The sequence below is a fragment of the Orcinus orca genome, chromosome 3, assembly GCF_937001465.1.
Source record: "Orcinus orca chromosome 3, mOrcOrc1.1, whole genome shotgun sequence".
Taxonomy (NCBI): domain Eukaryota; kingdom Metazoa; phylum Chordata; class Mammalia; order Artiodactyla; family Delphinidae; genus Orcinus; species Orcinus orca.
Genome location: NC_064561.1, coordinates 94,904,527 through 94,917,971, shown reverse-complemented (window position 1 = coordinate 94,917,971; position 13,445 = coordinate 94,904,527). Strand labels below are relative to the sequence as shown.

Sequence of the window (13,445 nt, the reverse complement as noted above, 5' to 3'; positions counted from 1 at the left end):
AAGGAGAAGTTACAATGGACACTGCAGAAATACAAAACATCATAAGAGACTACTACAAGCAACTCTATGCCAATAAAATGGACAACCTGGAAGAAATGGACAAATTCTTAGAGAGTCATAACCTTCCAAGACTGAACCAGGAAAAAAAAGAAAATATGAACAGACCAATCACAAGTAATGAAATTGAAACTGTGATTAAAAATCTTCTAGCAAACAAAAGTCCAGGACCAGACATCTTTACAGGTGAATTCTACCAAACATTTAGAGAAGAGGTAACACCCACCCTTCTCAAACTCTTCCACAAAATTTCAGAGGAAGGAACACTCCCAAACTCATTCTACAGGGCCACCATCACCGTGATACCAATACCAGACAAAGATACTACAAAAAAAGAAATTACAGACCACTATCACTGATGAATATAGATGCAAAAATCCTCAACAAAATACTAGCAAACAGATCTAACAACACACTAAAAGGATCATACACAATGATCAAGTGAGATTTATCCCAGGGATGCAAAGATTCTTCAATATACGCAAATCAATCAATGTGATACACCATATTAACAAATTGAAGAATAAACACCATATGCTTGACTCAATAGATGCAGAAAAAGCTTCTGACAAAATTCAACCCCCATTTATGATCAAAACTCTCCAAAAAGTGGGCATAGACGGAACCTACCTCAACATAATAAAGGCCATATATGACAAAACCACAGCAAACATCATTCTTAATGGCGAAAAACTGAAAGGATTTCCTCTAAGTTCAGGAATAAGACAAGGATGTCCACTCTCACCACTATTATTCAACACAGTTTTGGAAGTCCTAGCCACAGCAAACAGAGAGAAAAAGAAATACAAGAACACAAATTGGAAAAGAAGAAGTAAAACTGTCACTGTTTGCAGGTGACATGATACTATACATAGAGAATCCTAAAGATGCCACCAGAAAACTACTAGAGATAGTCAATGAATTTGGTAAAGTTGCATGATACAAAATGAATGCACAGAAATCTCTTGCATTCCTATACACTAACAATGGAAAATCAGAAAGAGAAATTAAGGAAACAATCCCATTTACCACTGCAACAAAAAGAATAAAATACCTAGGAATAAACCTACCTAAGGAGGTAAAAGACTTTTACTCAAAAAACTATAAGACACTGATGAAAGAAATCAAAGATGACACAAACAGATGGAGAGATATACCATGTTCTTGGATTGGAAGAATCAATACTGTGAAAATGACTATACTATCCAAAGCAATCTACAGATTCAGTGCAATCCCTATTAAATTACCAATGGAATTTTTTACAGAACTAGAACAAAAAATCTTAAAACTTGCATGGAGACACAAAAGATCCCAAATAGCCAACACAATCTTGAGGGAAAAAAACGGAGCTGGAGGAGTCAGGCTCCCTCACTTCAGACAGCTACAAAACTACAGTAATCAAGACAATATGGTACTGGCACAAAAACAGAAATATAGATCAATGGAACAGGATACAAAGCCCACAGATAAACCCTTGCACCTATGTTCAACTAATTTATGACAAAGGAGGCAGGATATACAATGGAGAAAAGACAACCTCTTCTATAAGTGGCGCTGGGAAAACTGGACAGCTACATGTAAAAGAATTAAATTAGAACACTCCCTAACACCATACACAAAAATAAACTCAAAATGGATTAAAGACCTAAATGTAAGACCAGGCACTATAAAGCTCTTAGAGGTAAACATAGGAAGAACACTCTTCGACATAAATCACAGCAAGATCTTTTTTGACCCACCTCCTAGAGTAACTGAAATAAAAACAAAAATAAACAAATGGGACCTAATGAAACTTAAAAGCTTTCCCACAGCAAAGGAAACTATAAACAAGATGAAAAGACAACCCTCAGAATGGGAGAAAGTATTTGCAAACGAATCAATGGACAAAGGATTATTAATCTCCAAAATATATAAACAGCTCATGCAGCTCCATATTAAAGAAAACACCCAATCAAAATCAGGCAGAAGACCTAAATAGACATTTCTCCAAAGATGACACACAGATGGCTAAGAGGCATATGAAATGCTGTTCCACATCACTAATTATTAGAGAAATGCAAATCAAAACTACAATGAGGTATCACCTCACATCTGTTAGAATGGTCATCATCAAAAAATCTAGAAATAGTAAATGCTGGAGAGGGTGTGGACAAAAGGGAACCCTCTTACACTGTTGGTGGGAATATAAGTTGATACATCCACTGTGGAGAACAGTATAGAGATTCCTTCAAAAACTAAAAATAGAATTACCGTATGACCCAGCAGTCCCACTACTGGGCCTATACCCAGAGAAAACCATAATTCAAGAAGTCACATGCACCCCAATGTTCATTGCAGCACTATTAATAATAGCCAGGTCATGGAAGCAACCTAAATGCCCATCGACAGATGAATGGATAAAGAAGATGTGGTACATATATACAATGGAATATTACTCAGCCATAAAGAGGAACGAAATTGTGTCATTTGTAGAGATGTGGATGGACCTAGAGACTGTCATACAGAGTGAAGTAAGTCAGAAAGAGAAAAACAAATATTGTATATTAACGCATATATGTGGAATCTGGAAAAGTGGTACAGATGAACCAGTTTGCAAGGCAGAAATAGAGACACAGTTGTAGAGAACAAACGTGGACTCCAAGAGGGGAAAGCGGGGGAGGGGAGAGGGGTAGGATGAATTGGGAGATTGGGATTGACATATATACATTAATACGTATAAAATAGATAATAAGAACCTGCTGTATAAAAATAAATAAATAAAATTTTTAAAAAAGAGTATTTACTATCTGATCCGTTAACAATAAGGTTGCCAACCTCTACTATACAATAATCTTCTTTGTTGTATAAATCACTTATAAGGATATTTTTCCCAAAGATAGTTCTTACCCTAAGCTGCCACCGGCTTTTAAAATAAAAATTTTGTTTTGTTTCACATAGATACAGAACATACAAACTTGTGTCAAATAGCACGCTCAATTCTCTCTTGGTTGCCCTACTATTTAGAACATGAGGTAAGGTCCAACAGAGCTGGGAAGTAATAAACAATGTATATAAATGTATAAATAAAATAAGGTACTATATGGCTTATCCACTTTTCAGAGAAATGAGAAGAAAAATATTTAATCAGAGATACTGTCTGTGACAAATCTATGACATATAAACATGTCTTAATGTAAGATGACAAAAAGTCATGCCAGTGAATACTCTTATTAAGATATTTCTCCCAAAGTTAAGGCTAGTTTCATTGTCAGGGTTTAAATTGGTAGGACATGTTAAGAATGATCAGGTTTTTGCAAGGAAATATAATCACATTCAGACCTAATTAGACTTAAAAGCTTTTGCACAGCCAAAGAAACCATCAGCAAAATGAAAAGACCAATAATGTGTCAATATCCAAAATATATATACAGCTCATACAACTCAACATCAAAAAAACCCCAAACAACCCAATTAAAAAATGGGCAGAAGAACTGAATAGACATTTTTCCAAAGAAGATGTACAGGTGGCCAACAGGCACATGAAAAGATGCTCAACATCACTCTTCATCAGGAAAATGCAAATTAAAACCACAATGAGATATCACCTCATACATGTCAGAATGGCTGTCATCAAAAAGAACACAAATAACAAATGTTGGGGAGGATGTGGAAAAAAGGGACCCTCATACACTGTTGGTGGAAATGTCAATCAGTGTAGCCACTGTGGAAAACAATATGGCGGTTTCTCAAAAATCTAAAAATAGAACTACCATATGACCCAGCAATTCCACACCTGGGTATATATCTGAAGAAAATGAAAACACTAATTCAAAAAGATACATGAACCCCAATGTTCATAGCAGCATTACTGACAATTGCCAAGATATGGAAACAACCTAAGTGTCCCTCAACAGATGAATAGATGAAAAAGATGTGGTATATATATACAATGGAATACTACTCAGCCATAAAAAAAATGAAAATTTGCCATTTCCAACAGCATGGATGGACTTGGAGGATATTATGCCAAGTGAAATAAGTCAGACAGAGAAAGACAAATACTATATGATATCACTTATATGTGGAATCTAAAAAATAGAACAAACCAGTGAATATAACAAAAAGGAAACAGTCACAGATATAGAGAACAAACTAGAGGTTACCAGTGGGGAGAGGGGAGAGGGCAGGGGCAAGATAGAGTAGGGGATTAAGAGGTACAAACTAGGGGCTTCCCTGGTGGCACAGTGGTTGAGAGTCCGCCCGCCGATGCAGGGGACACGGGTTCGTGCCCCGGTCCGGGAAGATCCCACATGCCACAGAGCAGCTGGGCCCGTGAGCCATGGCCACTGAGCCTGTGCTCCGCAATGGGAGAGGCCACAACAGTGAGAGGTCTGCGTACAAAAAAAAAAAAAAAAGAGGTACAAACTATTGGGTATAAAATCAGCTACAAGGATATACTGTACAACAGAGGGAATATAGCCAATATTTTATAATCACTATAAATGAGTATAACATTTTAAAAATTGTGAATCACTATGTTGTACACCTGTAACTTATATAATATTGTATAACTATATCTCAATTTTTAAAAAGATAAAAAAAAAAAGAATCACATTCATGCATTCAGGCAGCAGGGTTTCTCTCCCTTCAATGTGCATATGAATAACGTGGGGAACGTCTCACAATGCAGATTCTGACTCAGTAGTCTGAGGTGGGACTTGCGATTGTGCATCCCTAACATGCTCACCTCTGGACCACACTTTGAGTTGCCAAGCTCTATTACTTAGTCTTTTCTCTACTTTCCTGGGGTAACCAGTCTCTACGATGGCTCCCAATCACCCCTACCTGCAGAATCCACCTTCTTGCGTCATCCTCTCTCACATTGTGCCAGGGTGGACCTGTATGAGTTTATGCATGGTATGTCACTTCCAAGATTAGTTTATAAAAGACGTCCATCGTAGGTGTATGTTTTCTCTTTCTCCCTCTCTCTCCCTCTTCCTCTCCCTCTCTCTCTCTCATTCCACCCGGGGAAAGCCAACTGCCATGCTATAAGGCAATAGAGTTGAAAGGACCATATACTGAGAAGCTGCGTTATCTGACCAGCAGCTACTGAGGACCCAAGGCTTACTAACGACTACCTGAGTGAATTTAGAACCAGATCCTTCAATTCTGGCTAAACACTGACATCCATGCAGCCCTGTCTGAGAGCTTGACTGCAAATTCATAAGAGACCCTGAGCCAGTACCACCCAGGTAAGCCACTTTCCGATTCCCCACCCTCAGAAACTATGTGAGATAATACATGGTTGTGGTTTTTTCCAGCTGCTAAGTTTTGTGATAATTTGTTACACAGCAATAGGTAACTAATACCTTTAGTTAATGATTTTACAGTATCTTTTTAGAGAGTCTGCACTGATCAAGAAAGGGTAAAATGCAGTTATTTATGGCTAATCAAAAAAGAAAAAACTAATACCTTATAACTAGAGTGTCTTTTCACATTAATCACCATGCTTTAGTCTCACACTCATTACAGGTAGAGATGGAAGGATCATCAGTCCCCCTTTACAGATTTGGAATCTGTCCAGAGAAGCTTGATGTTTGTCCAATATCATATAGCAAGTCAGACAAACCTGAACTGGACCTCCACCTTTCATATTTCTCCTCCCAGGGTTCTTGTCATTAGAATCGCCTACCTCTGCTTACCATTTCTATCCAACTGTTGGTTGGTGGTCAACTAAATAAGGAAGCTGGGAAACATTTAAGAGTTTAGCTCTAGGTTGTAACACCCAATATAAGAGTGGGAGTTGTAATGAGAGCTACCAGCTGTTACATGACCTGTGCCATTATTATTTTATCAGATACTTTACTGAACCAGATAAACTGTCATATTATGTATAGCCCAGGACCTAACTGGCAGATCTCCCACCAACTCTTTATGTATCAGTGACTTGATAAAAACTGCGTTTAATTCTTTTTTCCACCTTTCTTGAGATATAATTTACATACCACACTGTATAAGTTTAAGGTGTACAGCATAATGATTTGACTTACATATATTGTGAAATGATTACCACAATAAGTTTAGTTAACATCTGTCATCTCATATAGATGCAAAAAAATAAAAGAAAAAGAAAATACTGTTTTTTCCTTGTGATAAAAACTCATGGATCTACTCTCTTAACTTTCAAGTATACCCTACAGCAGTGTTACCTATAGTCATCATGTTGTACATTACCTCCCTAGTACTTGTTTATCTTACAAACTGGAAGGTTGCATTTTTTTACCACCTTCATCCAGTTGCCCCCTTCCTCAAATCCCCACCTCTGGTAACCACATATCTGATCTGTTCTGTGAGTTTGGGGCTTTTTAAAGATTCCACATACAAGCGAGTTCACAGGGTGTTTAATTTTATTGCATGTTAATAAAAGCACTTAGGAGTGAGGTGGGGTTACGTCTCCACAGTTTCTTCAGTGTTTTGAAAGGATCACTTAGGGTTTACAAAATTTTGAGTTTGGAGATCATGTAGAAGAAATTAATAAGCAGTTGAAAAAGCTTATAAACAACCAAGATGTCCTGGCTTCCACATTCAGGAATACACCTGATCTACTGGAGGATGAGTTAGTATTTGGTTATCTGGGATCTATGGTAATTTGTGATTCACTAAAATATTTCTGCATGACGTTAGTTTTAGTCATGTCTTTAGATGTTTGGGGAAAAATAAGCATGAAATTTATCATGATATTAAGGCATTTTATGATTTGGGAAAAATATTTGGGAGGACAAAATTATTCTTCTTGAGCTAAGACAGTACTAAAATAGTCATCTTGAAACAAGTATTCTTTTTTTGTTTTGTTTTGTTTTGTTTTGTGGGTTTTCACTATTTATTTATGACATATACTCCACATCTGTGATCCTCTCCAGTCAGAAGTTCTTTGAGACGGTGCCATCGGTCTTGGCCAGTCGGAGAATGGAATCATCTGACTCACCCATCCTGTGAATGGCCCCGCAGATAGCACAGGTTTTAAACTCGCCGTTGAACGTGCCTGTCACCGTGTCAGCCTCGGCCACGTTCATCTGGATGGCGCGTGGTCCTTGGCAGTGATGATGCGGTAGCTGGACGAGCATTTCCGCAGCATGCACAGGTCCATGAACTCGCTGGTGTCGTTCCGCATGTTGAGGGTGCTTCTGGTGGCACCACGATGAGTGTTGGTGCAGAAAGGCAAAACAACTATTCTTAAAGCAATTTACACTACATTTTCCAATTCCCTTAGTGTTGAAATCACCAGAAACTAGAGAGCCTGGCTAGGGTGGTAACATCACCACCCACTAGCTATGTGATACTTGGTTAAAGTCGCTGAACTTCAGTCTCTTTACTAAAAAATGGGCTCAATTCTATGTTACAGTATTTTAAAGAGAATTAAATAATTTAATATCTGTAAATTACATAGTATAGTGCCTATGACATAATAACTTTCACCAAATGCTGAGAATCTGTTATTTACTAAGTAATAGTTTTGTAAAGGGTAACAATCAGGCAATGGGACCTTGTTTCTCCTGCTTGCTATGAACTTCAGAAGAAAGCTAGGAAAATTATAGTGAGTGAGAAGGAACAGAGGCTAGAAAACTAAAAGATAAAATCAGTTCTATTTGTTAATTTTAATTCACATCATCTAGGAATAGATCATATCAAACTTTGGGAGGAAACTGTACATATTTATGAAGTACATATCAAGCATTTGAAATATTCCTTTAGTCCACTAAATATATTTTCCAAAACATTCATCTGGCATTTAGCCTGTACACTTCTGAGACCCAGTTACCTTATTTCTCTATTTAAATTGTAATATACACAACCCTCTTTTCCTAGGTGACACTTTGAAATATGAAATGCAATTCCCAGTTCTGCAGTAGGTTTGCATTCCTGTTAGAATTGCTAGGCCTTCCATTCATTTAGATCAGATGAAATGTGTCATCTTCAGTAAAGCTTTACCCAAGTTCTTTGGGCAAAGGCAGCTTTTTCCCTTGAGCTTCTCCAGACAACAATTTGCAACTATTCCTGTTACAGTTGTTTTCTAAACATTCATTTACATACTTCTTTCCTCCACTAGATGGCAATCACATCAGAAATATGAAGTTTAAATTTTTATTTCATCTTTTGCTGAGAGGGGGTACATAAATATTAACTGAGTGAGTGATGAAGGGAAAGAATTTGATTCTTTACTGTGGAGTGGAATACATAGAAATATATAGTCTTCTGAGATCTGTGTTTACATATCAATTAGATACTGATATAAATACATGGTATTTAGAAAGAACAATGATCTTACCCTCACGCTAGACCCTTGTGTTTACTTACAGTGGTATGATAAATATGGCTAAATAAAAGATAAAGAAGAACTTTAAAAAATCAACTCTTCAAAAGAATGTTTAGCAGTTCTGAGATCAAATGTCAGCTACTAGTATCTTGTATCTTATTATCCAAAAGCAGGTAGTAATTCCCCAGGTGCACACAACATGGCACCTGTAGATCACCTGTGAAACAGACATACTCTGGCTGTCAAGAAATGTTTGGTTGTTGTTGTGGGGTTTGCCCCCCTGAGTGAAGGATTTAAAATTAAACATCAGTTTAGATGGGGGGAAGAAAAGGTGGCTAAGATTTTTGACAGTTTTTCCCTCTGCTCCCAAAGTGGCTTCCCAGCAGCAACTTTGGCAATTGCTCTTGGCAGTAGCTCCTGACACAGGCTCCCAACACCTGCTCCCGTCTGCAAGGGCTCTTCTCTGAAATGACTTCCACTGGCAGGGAGTTCCATTATCAAAACTCTAGGGCAGCAGCAGCCTATCCTATCTTTGGGGGCACTAACCTCCCTCGTCCTTCTCTTGGTACCTGGTCCCTGCTCTCTTAGCACCATTTCTAGGGCAGCTCACAGCAGGACCCACAGAGTCCTCTGGACAGTTACAGAATGAAACTGCTCTCTTTGAGGAAAAAGTTCAAAAGTATGAAGATAAAAATCCTAAATTATAGACCATAGTGCTATATTCTCTGTAATTTTCTATGGTCCACTCAACACTTTCTGAGGTTTGGGATCCCCCTTTGGAGTTATAACTGCTTGAGGACATTATGTTAACCCTTAGTGGCTGGCGGAACACAAGCCTAGTGGAGATTTTGCTGTTTTATCTTATCTTACCTTACCTCACAGCACACATTTCCCTCTTCTTCTGGTGTTTTTTGGAGGATGTTTCCCTCACCTAGTTTCAGTGCATGTGGTTGAGGTGGAGAGAGATAATACCCACTATCTCCTTCTTTCAAGGGATTATACTATGTTCTGTGTTGCACAGATTCTGTTGATCCAAACAACAAAATTCCAGGAATTTTACCTATACATGTATCTATGTATTAGGAAAGATAAATTATTTTTCTGATGGCCTTGTTAAAGATGAAAGGATTATGTAATCTTCAGCTACTACTGGCAACTATGGGGAGATGGCCTACATGTGAAAGTGAGTGAATGCGTGTGTGTGTGTGTGTGTGTGTGTGTGTGTGTGTGTGTGAGAGAGAGAGAGAGAGAGAGACAGAGAGAGAGAGAGAGAGAGAAAATCCTGAAAATAATATTTGAATGCCTGAACTTAACCTGTCTGACCAGCTCTACTCATGGGTTTCTCTATTATGTGATTCAATAAATTACTCTATTCTTATTATTTGCATAAGGTAGTTTTAATTAAGTTTCTAAAACTGGTAACTAAAATGGCTCAACTAATTGATCAGGAAACTAAGGGGTCGATGAAAGCTGCAAATTCCACTTGCTCATCTTTTCCTAGACTGCAGCCATATAACCAGGTAACCAGAATGCCTAGGACAATTTTACTTCAAATGTTTCCTCCTATTTTCCCTATCAATATATTTTTGCATTTCATACTTTAACATTTTTCCAGAAATAAATGGTAATTATGCCCATAGGGCATAAGGACACCAATGAAAACCAAGTTTCCCCAAAGTTATCTTGGACCTTCCAGTATTCTTTTATAAATCTTATATTACAAAAGGAGTTAATAATAGCTGCTCCTCCCCAAAGAATTATTCTGAAAATTAGTTCACATTTGTAAAAACAAAATAGTGAATCAGTTTACATAGCATATAAAATAGAAAGGGTGTACAAATGTGTGGTATCAATACTATTTTTTTCTATGAAAAACTTTGCAATGATTGTGAGATGCTTGTGAATGACCAGGTCTCCCCTAGTACAGCATAAGCCTTGGAAAGAGCGTCTGTGTCCAGAGAGCATTTAGCAAATTTGCATGTGAAATGCTCTTTGTTGGCTGCTTGATCTGGATATGGTCCTCAGGAAAGTTCTAGTTGAGAACATTTTAAGAAAATCAGGTTGTCCCTACATGGAAGGAAAAATGAAAGATATTCATCCAGATAATTCAACCCCCTCAAAGAGTATAAGAACATTTCCAGAGAAATGAGGTATACTGTAGGAACAGTAATTAATTGCTTTGTATTTTTGTTTCATATTACATGTGCAAATGTACTATTACTTATGTGATATGGTTGGAATTACATAATAAAGCCCCTATTTTCTCATTGTCTAGGATGTAAGAGTTCAGAAAAGGCCCAGTGGAGCCATTTATTATTCATGTATGAGTTGGGGTGCCAGGAAATAAGCTTTGGTCTTTCCTGAGTAGTCTTTCTAGATCTAGTCATCACTCTTAGAAGAAAGACTGTGAGAAGGACAAGAACTTAGAGACCATCCATTTCAGCCTCTAATTTTTCAATTTATTTTTCAAAATAAATCAAGCCTCAGAGACCTTCACTGATGCACTGATGTTCATTTGATGCCATAATCCATTGCCCTATTTTCCATCACTCTGTTCCAAATGCTGTTACACTGAGGGTACTAGGCCTGATTTGAGCATACATAGACAAGGTTTTGGTTTTAATAATCACATACTTAACTTATTGTATATTTAAAAACTATAGCTGACAATCAAAGTTGTGATTTCAGAAGTATTAGTACTTAGAACAAGGATAAGTTAAAAAAATCATAGAGAGAGTTGGTTTAAGGTAGGATTAAAGAAAAATAAAACATTACATGTGACAGACATGTGGTTATGACCCCAGATTATGAATGTAACAATTCTCTTCATGACATGTAATGTGATAAAGTATATATGTGTATATTATGTTATAGGAAAAATTCTTACAAAGATGTAAACATGAAATAATCTTGTTATATTTTGAACAATTGACTGTATTAAAGATAATAAAACTGCATGAAAATATAAAACAGAAAATGTGTATCAATTTAAGTTAATTTTAAAAAGTTTCTAATATTGAAGCTCAATTTTCCAAGAATTTCATTTTCATAAAACTTCTTTAAGTAAAATAAAATTAAAAAAAAACTTCTTAGTTCTCGTTTTTCTACCATGTCTTGGCAAAAATAAATAAGTTATGTGGATAATTGAGAGAAATTAAATTTATTAATTAGTGATGTTTTCCAACTATTAATTTGTTCATTTAATAAGTAATTATTGAGGGATCCTTACAGATTGGACACTATTCTAGGCATTGGGGACACAGCAGTGAGTAAAAAGTAAAAATATTTGCTTTTATCAAGTTTACATTAAAGTAGATGAAGAAGGCAATAAAGAATGGTTATATAATATGTTAAAAAGTGATAAGTACTATCATGAAATGCAAAGCAGGGTAAAGTGATAGAGATTGACCAGAGCGGACTTCTGTGTTAAGGAAATTGTCTCTGAAGAGATATATGAACAGAGACCAGGATGAAGTAAGAGAGTGAGCCTTATGAATATCTTTGGAAAGAATTCTGAGCAGAAGGAAAGGCAAATGCTCAGAAGGGCCACCTCATTTACTGAGGTAGGAGTAGTACTCAGAACCAGACACATGATCAGAAAAGACCTGAGAGAACCATAGGCTTATACCTCTGACAGACCTGTATGTCCTGGGCTCTACTCAACCAGTAGATAAAGGCTAACACAAAGTTCTAAGCAGCCTGGCATAGTGATGAAGAAGTAATCAAGCTCAGAGCCAAGCTTAAAAGAATGAGAGAGTAGTATTTATTTTCATCATCCAGTAAAGAAATTTCTTTACTTTACCTGACAGTAAAGAAATTTCTGTCAGGTCACTGACTGACAAATGAAATAATGAACAGACTCTAGTGTCCATACATGACAAGAAATATAGTCTTTGCACAAGTAGTTTGGAAGTGTCACCAAACAATTGGATGGCTTCAGCCTTCAATGATTAACAACAGAAAATCCTGAGGAAAAGAGAGAATTTGATTTCCAGCATTATCACATGCAAATATTCAAAATGCCTAATTTTGAGCAACAACAAAAAAAACCCATCACAAGTCATACAAAGAAACAGTGAAGTATGGCCCATTCAAAGGAAAACAATAAGTTGGCAGATCTGGCCCTGAGGAAGCCCAAACATTAGACTTACTAGATAAAGACTTAAATCAACTGTGGTAAATATACTCAAAATGCTGAAGGAAACCATGGACATAGAACTAAAGGAAATCTTAAAAGTGATATATGAGCAAAATAAGAATATCAATAAAGAGACAGAAATTTTACAAAAGAAGCCAAATAGAGACTGGAGATAAAAAGTACAATAGCTAAAATAAAATAAAAATATTTCAGAGGTATTCAACAGCAGGTTTGAGCAGGTACAAAGGCTCTGTGAACTTGAAAATAAGACAACTGAAATTATCCAGTCTTAGGACCAGGAAGAAAAAAAAAATGAAGAAAAGGGAACAAGATCTGAGGGACTTGCCGGACACCATTAATCAAATCTACATATGCTTTATGGAGGCACTAGAAGGAAGAGAGAAAGAAAAGGGGAAAAGTATATATTTGAAGAAATAATGGCTGAAAATCTCCCAAATTTGAGGAAACATATGAATCTACACATACAAAGTATCTCAGCAAACTCCAAGCAGCATAAATGCAGAGATCAACACTATGACATATTAAAATCAAATGAAAGACAAACAGAAATGTTGAAAGCAGCAAGTGACTGGTCATGTATAAGGGATTCTCAATGAGATTAACAGTGTATTTCTCATAAGAAACCATGGAGTCTAACAGGCAGTGAGATGACATATTTAAAATTCTTAAAAAAAAAAAAAAGCTGTCAAGCAAGAATTCTATCAGGCAAAACTATCCTTCAAAAATGGCAGAGAAATTAAGGCATCCCCAGATTTTAAAAACTGAGACTGCTTTGCTTGTAGACCAGACTTACAAGAAATGCTAAAGGAAGTTTTCAGTATGAAATGAAAGAACACTAGACAATAACTGAAAGCCATATGAGGAAATAAAGAACATTGGCAAAGGTGACTACATAGATAAATTTAAAAGCCAGTACTAATATATATTTTTTGGTTT

General features: G+C 36.6%; 1 pseudogene across 1 annotated transcript; it reads right to left on the bottom strand.

Moving 5' to 3' along the window:
* Positions 1–6,904: 6,904 nt before the first annotated feature.
* On the bottom strand, positions 6,905–7,207 carry LOC125963885 (40S ribosomal protein S21-like; annotated as a pseudogene). Its single transcript, XR_007476310.1, has one exon. The product of XR_007476310.1 is annotated as a 40S ribosomal protein S21-like (transcript).
* Between the last annotated feature and the right edge of the window lie 6,238 nt (positions 7,208–13,445).